This window comes from Setaria viridis, chromosome 8 (genome assembly GCF_005286985.2).
Source record: "Setaria viridis chromosome 8, Setaria_viridis_v4.0, whole genome shotgun sequence".
Taxonomy (NCBI): Eukaryota; Viridiplantae; Streptophyta; class Magnoliopsida; order Poales; family Poaceae; genus Setaria; species Setaria viridis.
In genome coordinates, this window is record NC_048270.2 from 25,894,299 (window position 1) to 25,907,022 (window position 12,724).

The window sequence follows — 12,724 nt, forward strand, 5'->3', positions numbered from 1 at the left end:
TCCATGGGTACATGAAGGGGACACTATTGAGTATGTGTTTTCACATTTAATTTGTAGTTCCAGTGTACATATTTTTTGAATTAATGGTATGGAATTACATTTTCGAAAGATGTGGTTAATAACATTTATATTCAGTTCGACTTTTCAAATACTCAATTTTAGGTCTCGCGTATGCTGAGATTGATGACATTGATTTTTTTTTTAATTCATACTGAGATTTATGTGTGTGTCCAGTTTCTCTCATGAACATTGTGCCTAGCTATAGATAATATGTTTACCGATTACCACCGAAGAAAAAAAACTATCAAATTAATGCCACACCTCACTATTAGCTGTGTTTGTAGTATTGTAAAGAACTCGAGTGTTGCATTTGTTTTAAGAAAAGAATGATATATACAATGATTTCACAATCCGAATACGGAATTCGACCAAGTAAATCCGCGAAAAGCCAAATACGATCCAAATACAGAATGTATTTGCATGAATTTGGTTATACGACATGCGCTTTTAATCTTGCATGATCAATCTAATTTCCCAAGACGTGGAGGTGATGAAGGCCACGTCCGGCGATCTGGACCTCTCGAGGGGATTGTTGGGCGGCCATGGTTGAACAAGTCGAGCTCGAGCAGAATCAACCGGTGGTTGAAATCCTGGAAGCAACGTATTCTGAAAACAAATCATTAACATCGTCCAGGCAACGAAATGGACCTCTTCAATCCGTGACTAGCAAAGACTTCTTTCGAGCTGCACTCCAAAGTTGACATTCATGGAGAGGTCGCATCAAAGTCGATGACGTATGCATGATGCAAGCAAGACTAGGGTGTCGTGGCAGCTCTCGTCCAAAATAGATGGCACTCAGGGAAGCTACAAAACCTAACAACCGAGCACAAACATACATAACTTCAATCAGGACAATATGCTGCAAAACATTTAAAACTGTCGCATCACAGAGATTTGCATGAATAAAAAATACAGAGATTTGCCATCGAGAGTACGGAGTACTTGCTACACGTTTCCATTTTATTAAATACACACTGCACAATTTGATTTAATATAGCGTTGAAAGATGTGTATGACCGTACGTGTTCATGTCCTAATTAAATCACACTTGAATCAGACATGGGGGGAGCAATTCATAATGCAATAATCGTACAAGAAAAATTAGGATTGAAGTTGTTTTCATTAATAATACATTCCGTTCTACCTAGTTAATTGAGCATTATGTGAAGTAGTAAATAGAAAAGGACAAAAAAACCAAGCTAAAACAAAAGAACTTTGGCTCAAGGGTTGCGAACTAAGCGTAACTCAGCTGGTACTCAGCACGGGTGCTCACATTTCGAGGATTTAATCCAGGATTTAACCGGTGCTATTCTTTCAATGGTAGGCGACGTGCCCATTGATAGCGAGGCGTCAGTGGTGACTTCGTTAATTTCGAGGATTTGCCGGCTCAGTCTTTCGGAGGTACTTATAGGAGCAGAATTGTGTGCGTGTATTGATAAGGGCGAGTGTGTGTGCGTATTGTGAGCGTCTACATTCTGTATGTATTGTGTGATTTGCAACAAAAACTTTGGCTCAAGGGTCATTTTCATCTCTTAACTTTTAAATTGGCCAATCTAGTTCTTCAAGTTTCGCTTTCAAACCGGACGATCCAATCCCTCAAGTTTAATTTTGGGTCAGAACCATCCCTTGATAGCTCAAAAAAATTTATATTTCAATATCTTAGTTATCTTCATATGCTTTTATGTGTATGTTTGCTACAAAGATCATCTCCTACTTTTTCTTGAGCTAGACGGTAAGTCTCGGTAAACATAAAAATTTGGTTTGCAAAGAATAATTGGCCTTTAAGTCTAGCTAAGCATTCAGATTACCTCCATACAACGTTAGTAGGAAATTTTCTAGACATAATTGGCCTAAATAAATGAGTATAGTTTGGCAAAAAGTAGTGACCCCACTAGTACTTGCTGCGCATAAAAAAGTTGAGTTAAGCGCACGATCCACAATAGATACGAGTATAAAAATTGGTTATGATAGCTAATAGATAAGATGGTTAAAAATGAATTAGTGCACTCTATATATTGGAATAGCAGCTGCATATGAAAAGGTGGTATTGAGTAAGAGTGAAATAAATAGAAAAATAATATTTGAGGGATGAGTTTGAAATAAAAACGAAACTTGAAGGACCAGATTGGCTTGTTCGAAAGTTGAGGGACGAGTTTGATCTGAAAATAAAACTCAAGGGACTCAAGGGACTAGATTGGACAATTTAAAAGCTGGGCGACGAACTTGACCCTCAAAGCAAAGTTGAGGGATGAAAAGACCTCTTGCATGTGGGTTTTACTTTTTGGTGAGGGAAATAGCCGGTTTGATAAATTTCATGTATGAGCCTGACCTTTTTTTCCCGATTTAGTACACTCTAGGTTGATGTGTATGCGGGCACAGACCACACCACACATCACTCCCACACCCTCTAATTATTTCTGTAATTTGAAATAAAACCATTAACAGAATAATTATATATAGTCGATCAGGGTTCAGGAAAATAATAACGATGCAAACTCCAAAGATAGAATACATGCACGTTGGAGAGAGGTCCTTTTCAGATCACTATGGTTTATTCAGAGGCCGCAGTACTCCAAAGCTGACTCTCGGAGAAGGAGAAAAGCGACCGAAGGGCAAACCAAAAACGAAACCAAAAGGCCAGGTCGTCACGGGTCACCACGACCGGCCGGATCCCACAGCACGCAGAAACGAGTGACGAGGAGCCCATGGAAAGAGGTCAACGTAGAGAAAGATGCAAGGTGGGGACGAGGTCAAGCACAGCCAGCTGACCAACATGCACTAGGCGCTTAGTTTCTCTTCGTATTAAAATATTTGTCAGTTGACTTTTTTAACGTTTAACTATTCATGATTAAAAAATTTATTGCAGATATACGAAATTATGCTTAAAATATCTGTGATGGTAAAGTAAGTCACAAACAAAATAAATAACACTTATATAATTTTTTGAATAAGATGAATGGTCAAACGTCAGTAACAAATACTTTGACATGGAGGTTATATTGTTTATTTAAATTCATTCCTCTCGTCGACGTAGAATTTGAATCTATATCTGACGTACGCATGGCTGTTCGCTCGGATCATGAGCAATTATCATTTCAGGTTTCCGTTAATATTTTGGTCCAACTTTTGGAAATGGCGTCGCTAGATGCCTTTTTGAAAGTTCGTTTCAAAATAGTACCTCGTTCGTCCTTATAATACATATTTATTTTTTGTTACGATGAATCTTTGACAAACAATTATTCTATTACTTTCTCCTTTCTATTTTTTCTAAATTTTAGTTCATTTTAACTTTTCTAAATACTAGTTTTTATTTTTTTAATAAAAAAGTTAAAATGACCTACCATTTGAAACAAAATAAGTAATACATAGGATATTTAATTTCTTATACAAATTTGAATGCTATGAACACCCTGCATCTCCATTATCTTGTTCTTCATGTGTGGGATGTTATAGTATTGACCTGCACTACTAGGGAATTGACCTTCCATCCAGTAGCTTTTGTCCCGGATGACTTTGGACCGGGGACTAAAGTGCCTTTAGTCCTGAGTAAAAAAATGAGGCAACGGAAGGACACCGACGGGAGGGGCTTTAGTTCCAGTTGTAAAGATTTGGAACCGATACCCCCAAAAAATTTAGTCCCGATTGAAATTACCAATATGGACAAAAAGGAGAGCTTTTATCCCGGTTGAAATTTCCAACCGGGACGAGAGGGGGCGTCAGTCCACGCGGCCCTCGAGGGCATCGCTCCAGGCTCTCCTCTCCGCTTTATCTCCTCGTCCTCATCCTCATGCATCCTCCTCCCAGGCTTCCTCTCTCTCCCAGCGCAGATCTCCTCTTCCTTCTTCTCTCGCGCAGAGCTCTCCCACCCCCTCCCCCTCTGCTTCCTCTCCCCTTCCCCCTCTGCTTGCCCCTCACTAGCAGTAAGGAGCGGCAGCGGGGTGAGGGTGGGTGGCTGCGCACGGAGCGGAGGAGCAGAGCGGTGCGGGCGGAGCAGAGGCAGGTGGCGGCGGGGCGGAGCCGAGGACGGGCATGAGTGGTGGAGCTGAGGACGAGTGCGGGTGGAGGCAGAGGTGGGGTGGAGCCGAGAGTGGGCGCGAGCGACGGCCGGGCGGCTAGCGGGTGTGGGGCGACTTTTTTTTATTTTTTTGAAATATTTTAGTCCCAGTTGGTAACACCAACCGGGACTAAAGGGGGTCTGACCTGGGACTAAAGAACTCTCTTTTGGCTCAAGAAATTAATCCCAGTTGAGCATTGGAGAGATATGACCCTTTCCAATCAGGATTAATACTCAGTTTTCTAGTAGTAATGCAACTCTGCTGCGTTAGAAAAATCCGATTGGCCCTATCCACAGGGTACTCACGAAAAGCCTTATCAACCTCCACCACAATTTGATCAATGTTGTTTGGAGTTCCTTTCTCAAACAGCGCCTGGATTGCTAAAAAAAATCCAAGATCTAAAACATTAAGATCAGGTGAGTTCCTTATGTCCCATCCATCTGCTTGGGCAGCTTCCACAAATGCTGGGTCATTCATGTCAATGTGCATCTTTGCATTGTCCTGCTGGATGAATATGGGCAAGTGCCTTTCCTCAGCTGCTCTGCGGCACGCAGAGGGGCTCCTTGCAGCTCCTCTGCGCGGGCCAGTCAGACCGATGTGGGTGGCCAGTCAGACCGGTTTCGCCGGTGAGCCCAGCGAAGAAACCAATGAATGTTCGCCTGGGAGGGACCCTGTCAGGGCAGGCGCACCTTGGATTGTTCTAGGATCGGCAGGCCACCTAGCACGGCCTCAGACATCGTAGAGATGAAAGACGAACAACAGATCGGGATTACAAAAGATAGGGCAAAGAGAAAAAGTAAAAAGACAAAATAGTAGATTGATAATATTTTTGATCGATTGGATACCCTTAATCATCCGTGGCCCTTTATATTTATAGGGAGGGAAGGTCTTGTCCCGTTAGGAGTTGAAACCCTAACAAATCCCGTGCCAAAATACAACTTCTAACTTGGACTACACAGACCAAACCGGTCTGACCACCCTGGCTAACCGGTCTATCCGGTTTTCCTAGGTGCAGATCTTCCTGAGGTCATAACTCTCTCATCCGAACTCAAAATCGGACGTTCTATATATGCATTTTGATCTACTCGATGAGAACTACACAATGGTAAAGTACAATTTATATTTTGAAGACTTTAGTCAGGCCGGTCTGACCAGTTTGTCCAAATTCTGCCAATTTTGGTCACGAACAACTTCCTTCAAACCCATAGCAGCATATATATAGGCCAGGGATCAGAGGCGGGATGGAAGGAGGTGGGCTTCCTAAAATTTCAACTTTGATTGATGATGGCGCGTCCATGAAAATTTGATTTTTGATCTCTCTTTGAGCGGGCGATCAAATCTCCATGGAGAATTTGGAAGCGGTGCCGAGGGTTTCTTTTGTTTGGTCATGTGAAATTTTGGAAGGGAGGGAGAGCGAGACGGGCGATGTGCGGAGATGGTGGGTGAAATTTCAGAAGAGAGGGAGAGATCGGCCGGGTTACGCGGGAGGCAGCAATCAATATGTGTGGGATACAAAGCGTTTTCCTTGCAGCGCTTGCTGGAATGGACGGAGGGAGGAACTCTCAGCCTGGCTTGTTAACTTCTCCTTGGTCTCTGCGTTCTTGACTTAGGTGCAGATCATAACTGGATGGAGGGAGCACTCACTTTTGATTATTATTCACAATAATGATCGGTGGTGAAGGTAGGATTGAAACTTAGGGGGGCTCTCCTTTCCTTCTTCTTCCTCGCTCCCACCTCTCCTTTCATTCTTCTTCCTCCTCAAACTTGCTTTCATTCTTCTTCCTCCTCAAACTTGTAGTGGGGGCTCCATTGGAGGGGGGGAGGGCTTGAGCCCCCGACTCACCGCTGGATCCGCCCCTGGTAATGACATATCTGAGTACATTTTGGTAAAAGTCCTGACACAACGAGAGTCTCTCATGCGGAAACAGTATAACTTTTTATAATTATATAAGCGATCGTAATCAAACAGTGTCTTTACAGTATACATATACTAGCTATCCAAATTAATGGAGCAAGAGTAATTAGGAACAGTGGAGTGCAAACGTCCGGACTCAAGTTAACATCGACGCTCTATGATGCATGCGTGTGTCGTTGTTGTTCTTAAGTAGCACGTTGATCACGCAGTGTTGGCATCTTGATCGTGGCCTATTAACGCCGTTGACATAATCGTCAGAGCTGTCTCTATACGGATTTATGAGTGGGATAAAAGCCAATTGTACTCTCTCCTTTTTCAAATTATAGACCGGTTTAGCTTTTCTACTTTTCTTATTGTTGTTATGTATCTAGATAAATTTAAGAAAAGTTAAAATAACATATAATTTAGAACGGAGTAATCAGATCAGGATGACAGGAGCGATACACAAGCACCACCAGCTGGCTAGCACAAGCAGAATGGGCCAGTAAGTGAGCATCAGCAGGAGTAGACCATAGAGAGCCCACGAGCCTACTTGTTCATCCAAGTTGCCCCTTTCTGAAACCAACAGGTTCTGAAAACAACAGCCGTGCATGAGAAACTTGACGTACGTCGTCAAGCATCAACAAAATCGACCTCTTAAACATATCCGTGACTAACAAGACTTCGATTCGAGGTACGAAATCCTTGTAACTGCTACGGTGACTTCTTCTGTCCTTGTTGGGTGCACTCCAAAGTTGACATCCATGGAGGAGGTGCATCAAGTTTCCTAGTTGTGAGTGGAGCAAGTTTTAGCATGTGATTTTTTTTTAAAAAAACGCGCACACATGATGTGTGGATGATGCAAGCAAGACTAGGCTGTAGTGGCAGCTCTTGTCGAAAATTAATGACGACACTCTAGGAAACTGCAGAAAAACATTTATTAAAACATCGATCTTGCGCCCTACTATGTGCTAAATATTTAAAACCTCCACAATGATAGCTAGACTTATCACAGAAAAGAATATTTTTACTTTAAAGACGAAACGAAATACTTATTATATTCTAATTAAACATTTAGCTTACATACTCCAACAAAATGGTGCTGTATTCAAGTCTAAATTGACCCCCCAAAAAATTGACCCATGTAAAGCGAACCAGTGCAAGCACATGGAAAGAAATGAGTCTGCTAATTAATGGGAATATAACTGCAATTGCATTCATTTACTATTGTTTTTTTATCCTTTATTTGACAGGAAGCTCTCACTTGAGTTTCATGCAATCCTGTTCTGCAAAAAAGTTGAGGATTATTCAGGTAAAGTGAAGGCTGAACGATATACGCAAACAGTGGACGCTGAAGAGGTCGTTTTTAGCCCACCCAGTTTTATTCAGGAGGCGCCGTACTCCAAAGTTGACTGGGATCAGAGAAGGTAGAACCGACCACGAGCAAACAATTAAGCAAACCCCAAGCAAACAGGGAGCGTCACGGGGGTCACCAGTCATGGAAGATGCACGTACGGTGGCGACAAGGTCAAGCGCAGCCAGCTGATGATTATTACCCGGCCCAAACTTGCCCAATACTCGCATTAGGTTCATTTACCATTTTGCATTGAAATATTTTGTACCCACCTAGTGTGCTTAAATTTAACCGAATCCACCTGTTTTTAATAGCTACGTAACATTGCAAGAAGGTGTGTCAAATTGGACACAGTTTGCTCTGTGTGTAATCGAATTCATGAAGATTGTGGCCACCTCTTCTTTAAATCATCAATCCCGCATATATAGTTCTAATGTCTGAACCTTGAACAAGTGTGACAGGTGATTGTTAGTTGCAGATAAGGAATTGAAACTCTCCACTCTATACTTCAGATGAAGCAGGGGATGCGTTACAAAGTTTTGATTTTCCTATGGTGATGGTGATCAGCAAGGAACAAAGCAAATAGAGGATAGAGAATGGCCTCTCAGGCTGAAATCTGCAGCTCTGCCTTTATCATCTAATGGAATATGAGCAGCTTCAGGCCCCCCAAAAACCCACAGGGCAACGTCACATGTCCACATGGAAGCCCCCAGCTGAGCATTGCTATAGGCTTAATGTTGATGCATAGACTGGGGATTCGTGATTCGAAATAATGAAGGAGTTGTTTTTCAAGCTGGAGCAAGAAATCTGCAGCGACTGACCTGTGCACTGCATGCTGAAACTACTGCTGTTTTGCGTAGCGTTGAATGGGCGTTACAATTTGGCATGAGCTGTATCATATATCATACTGGAGATTGATGCTGCACTTTTGGGTGAAGGCCCTTAGAACAACAAATTGGGACAGGAGCCATATGTTTGTTTATTCAGGCAAATTAGAGATTTGATGATTTATGAGTTTAATAATTGTGTAATCTCTGTTTGCAGTAGAACATGTAATCAGGTTGCAGGCTGTTTAGCTGCATACGGTGTGTGTATGGGTGATGATGATGTAAGTTTGTTTGACCATGCACCGGAATTTGTATTTCATTTGGTCTCAGCGAAATGCCTAGAGACAATGTTTAATGGAAGCCAATGGTTTCCGAGATAAAAAAAAGAAATTGGCAGCCAACAAAAAGAGTTGGGGAAAAATAGCAATTCACAATGTGGTTAGCAAGTTCTTAGCAAGGCCCATTACGACTCGTGCTAGGTGAGACAGTGTTATTAGGCCACAGCTACATACAACAAAAAAAAAAAACGGAAACGACAACGCTACGGCCCATGAAGCCATCACTGAACAGAAAAAAAAGAGAGACAAAAATGGAAGATTTCGAGGCGCGAATCGTAAAGGAAGCAGGCCCATCCAAATTTGACTGAAACCAACACAAAATTTTAGCAAGCTGATGGCTAGAAATTCCGCTAATTTTGTGAATCATTATCCAAGGCGCAAACCTAACTTTTATTGTTATTCATGGTTTCCTGCCAACGGGCTCAAGCTGTCTTTTATACGGTCTCTAACAAACAATATTTGAGCTCTTTTTTTATCCCCCCCCCCCCCCCCCCCCCCCCCCCCCCCCCCACACACACACACACACACATCTCAAACCAACAATCTAATTTGTTCTCTTCACACAAACAAACAAATGTTTGGTGTCAATGACTAGGATTGCTCCTTTAACCTTTACGTACGCGTTTATCCTTTCTCCATTGCTATTTGATAAGAGTTGCCTCGTCTAGGTCTAGTTAATTTATTCTTTTTATTTTCTGTGTCTTGTGGGAAAGGTAATATAATGCATGAATGTACAGGCACATATGACATTAGAACTATATGCGGGATTGATGATTTTCTTGTGGACCTTTCTTTGAAGTTTGCCCCTGCCTTTACGTGGAAGTATCTGGTTAATTTGCATACGTTTTTGATGTTTTAATAATGTAGGAACGCAGGCAACAAGTTGTGCATTTTTCAAAAAGTACTCCCTAAACTCACAATTTAGGCTCTAAGCATAACTTTGCAATGCTATAACTTTTTGCCTGTGTCCCCACATCATTGAAACATCACAAACATAATCTAAAATTAGCCATATACTTACACAGCGAAGGGAGGGGCAAACATGAAAACGAAGTCCAAAAGAAACCTTGAATCGCCCATAGTTTTTAATTTCCTTGTGCTAGGCCTACAGGTTCCATACACTACCACCCCCATAAAGTGTACTGAAAAGAAAAGGGTAGTGCTGTGTATCAGACAAGATAAACTCTTAGTAAATAGGAATGGAGGAAGCGGATCAAGGACAAATCCTAGTCATTGACAACAAAGTTTATTTGTTTGTCTCTGAACAAAAGAATTTTCGTCGGTTAGAGACAGAGTTTGAAAGTGAGCACGACTGCTACTGTTTGTTAGAGATAGAGTGAAAAAGCATCTTTAATCTCTCAATAATCTACCCCTCTTCACGCTCAAATGAAACAAACATTGCTTTCGTTCGTGCATGCATCCCTTGTGGAAGAGCGATTCACTACTATAAAATTCGGTATTAGTACCGGTTACTAGGATGCATATCTCCTGAAAATGCATCCGGATTAATTAATCGAGATAAAAGGGGGTCTTTTATCATATCTCGGTTGGTAAATGGTTTTGAAAAAAAATTGCAAAAATAAAAAAATATTGGGGGGTCCTGGGAGGCTCCCCACACGCGCACAAGTCACGCGATTTTTCACGCGAAATATGCGCGTGTGCGGTCTGTGGGATACGAACCTATGACCTCAAGCCTCGCGCATAGCTTCCTTGCCATCCCACCTACACACCAGATCTGTCTATATAGGGGATGCTATCCTTTTGTATTAACTCATGGAGGACCCTTTAATCCGGGTTGGTAACACTAATGGGATTAAAGACCTCATCTAATCCTGGTTGGTAATACTAACGGGGATAAAAAGGTTCGAGGGATTTAGTCCTTTTCCAGCCACACATGGGGGACCCTTTTTTATCCCGGTTGGAAACACCAACCAGGATAAAAAGGGTTCGAAGGCTTTATTCTTTTTTTAGCCACCCGTGGGGACTCTTTTATCCCGGTTGGACTCCAACCGGGACTAAAGGACCCCCTTTTATCCCGGTTGCTTTAGTCCCGAGTGGTTACTAAATGGTGAACTTTTAGTCTCAGTTGATCTTACCAACCCGGACTAAAGGGTCCCCATGTGTGCCTGAATTTTTCAACCAGGGATCCTCACGGGTGGCTGATTTTTGAACTAGAACTAAAAGGTCCCCTTTAGTCCTGATTGCAAATACCAACCGGGAGTAAATTCTAGCGCACTCCATTTTCTCTCGGACCGAAATTAAACTGAGACTAAATGGGTGGATTTAAAGTCAGTTCTCTAGTGGTGATTAATAGCTTGAAAGCAAAATAAACAACTGGATATACATCTATCACTTTTTTGGTGGATAGATGGTGTCTCGCGTACAAGCAATATAAAATTCATTGATGGGCGATAGAGTTTACGAAGTCTGTCCGTAAAGCATGTATTTGGTAAAAACAAATGAAAAGTTTATACATGGTAAATTACCTTCCACTTTGCCACTCTTTTGATAAACAACACCTCAGCGCCAAAATGTGTATCCACTCTTGCCAAAATCTTGTTTCGTTCTCACCTTACAGATTTAAAGACGAAGATTAACATACATGACGTATTATCATGTATGGTCAGGAGTTCATAGGGCTAAAGTGGAAGAATAAGGTATTGAAGCTTAAATGTCTAATGCTCATTTCAAGAGAATCGAGAACAAGAATAATGCTCCTTTCTCTTCACTAGATGTAGATTTTCAATCTGGGCTTATGAGAGCTGAAAAAACATCTAATGAGTTTTTGAAACCTAGCTAGTATAACTAGAACTTTGAGCAATGTGGACATCTTTCAAACCTATCAGTCTATCACAGCCTATCTGAGCCAACTACTCAATTGAAAAAAACCATCAAAATATTTAGCTACTTTTTAACAACCAAGAGCTCCTTTCATTCATATGGAGATTGAATGTGAGATCATACATCAAACAAGAAAACAAAAGACAAAATCTTTTTTAACAAGCAAACCAGATTTGTTTTTATCAAGGACAAGATCAGTTTTTTTATTTCACCAAGCACAAGATCAGATGGCAGACCATTAACCAACCAAAGGACAAATTCTGATTTATCTTCTAATTGAGCCCTAAAACCATATTGATTATCACCACAATTACATGGAGAAAAAGAAGCAAAGTTCAATATAATGATGCAAAGAAATTATGAAGGAGGTCGCCATACCTTAGGAAGGAGGAGGAGGTGGCAAACAAAAAAGGTAGGAGGAGGAGGAGGAACGTGCAACCATGAGTGCCAGCCAAAGGCGAGTTGTCGATGCTCCCCAATGGATTCACCAAACGAGGATGGTTGGAGGCATAGGGTGCATAGTGTTGACGGCAGTTAGCACGCCAGTTTGTGAACTGTAAGCACACGGATCATCGTAGCTTTTCTCTTAGAATATTCTATATAATGTTTGTCAATTCGTGGATCGGTAGCGAACTAACTAGGGTTTTCCATCTAGTCTAACGGATCTATCCTAACATGAAGCATTGATTGCATATGAAGGTAAATTTGTTGTAAAGATCAATGGTACGAATAAGTGTAGATCACATCCACACACACACACACACACATATGATATAACACCACCAAGGGTAGCAATATCCTATCCATCTTATAGTTGTAGTTCTAGCCAACGAGCAAGCACATCATGCATCCATCCAAAGCAATCTTTAAACTACTACTACCTCCAGTCAACCTCCCGAAAACCCCCACCCTACACGAAAGCAGACCCCATCACGACCCCCCTATTGGTGCAAGCAGTTTAAGGGCACGAACACAGGTGAACATGTCTAACTATCATGAAGGATCGATATACTAGATCTAAGCATCATGATTACATAAAGCATGCTATGTAGTCTAAACTAGCATTAGACTATAGGACAAGCATATTCATCATAGGTAGAAAGCATAGAAGGAGACAACGAGTCGCTAATAGATCGGATTACATGAAGAACATTGCTCATATAATAGGTATATTTAGATCATCACCTCCGAGTACATACCATCGACGATCTACTACTGGCTCTCCTAAACTCCACCATGGCACAACCACGTAGGGAGGCCATGGCGGCTAGGGTCAGCCTAAGCCATATCTTAGACAACTCCGAAGACTTGCAGCGGCCCTCGGCTCCCTTTGGTGTATGCCTTTAGTTTCGTTG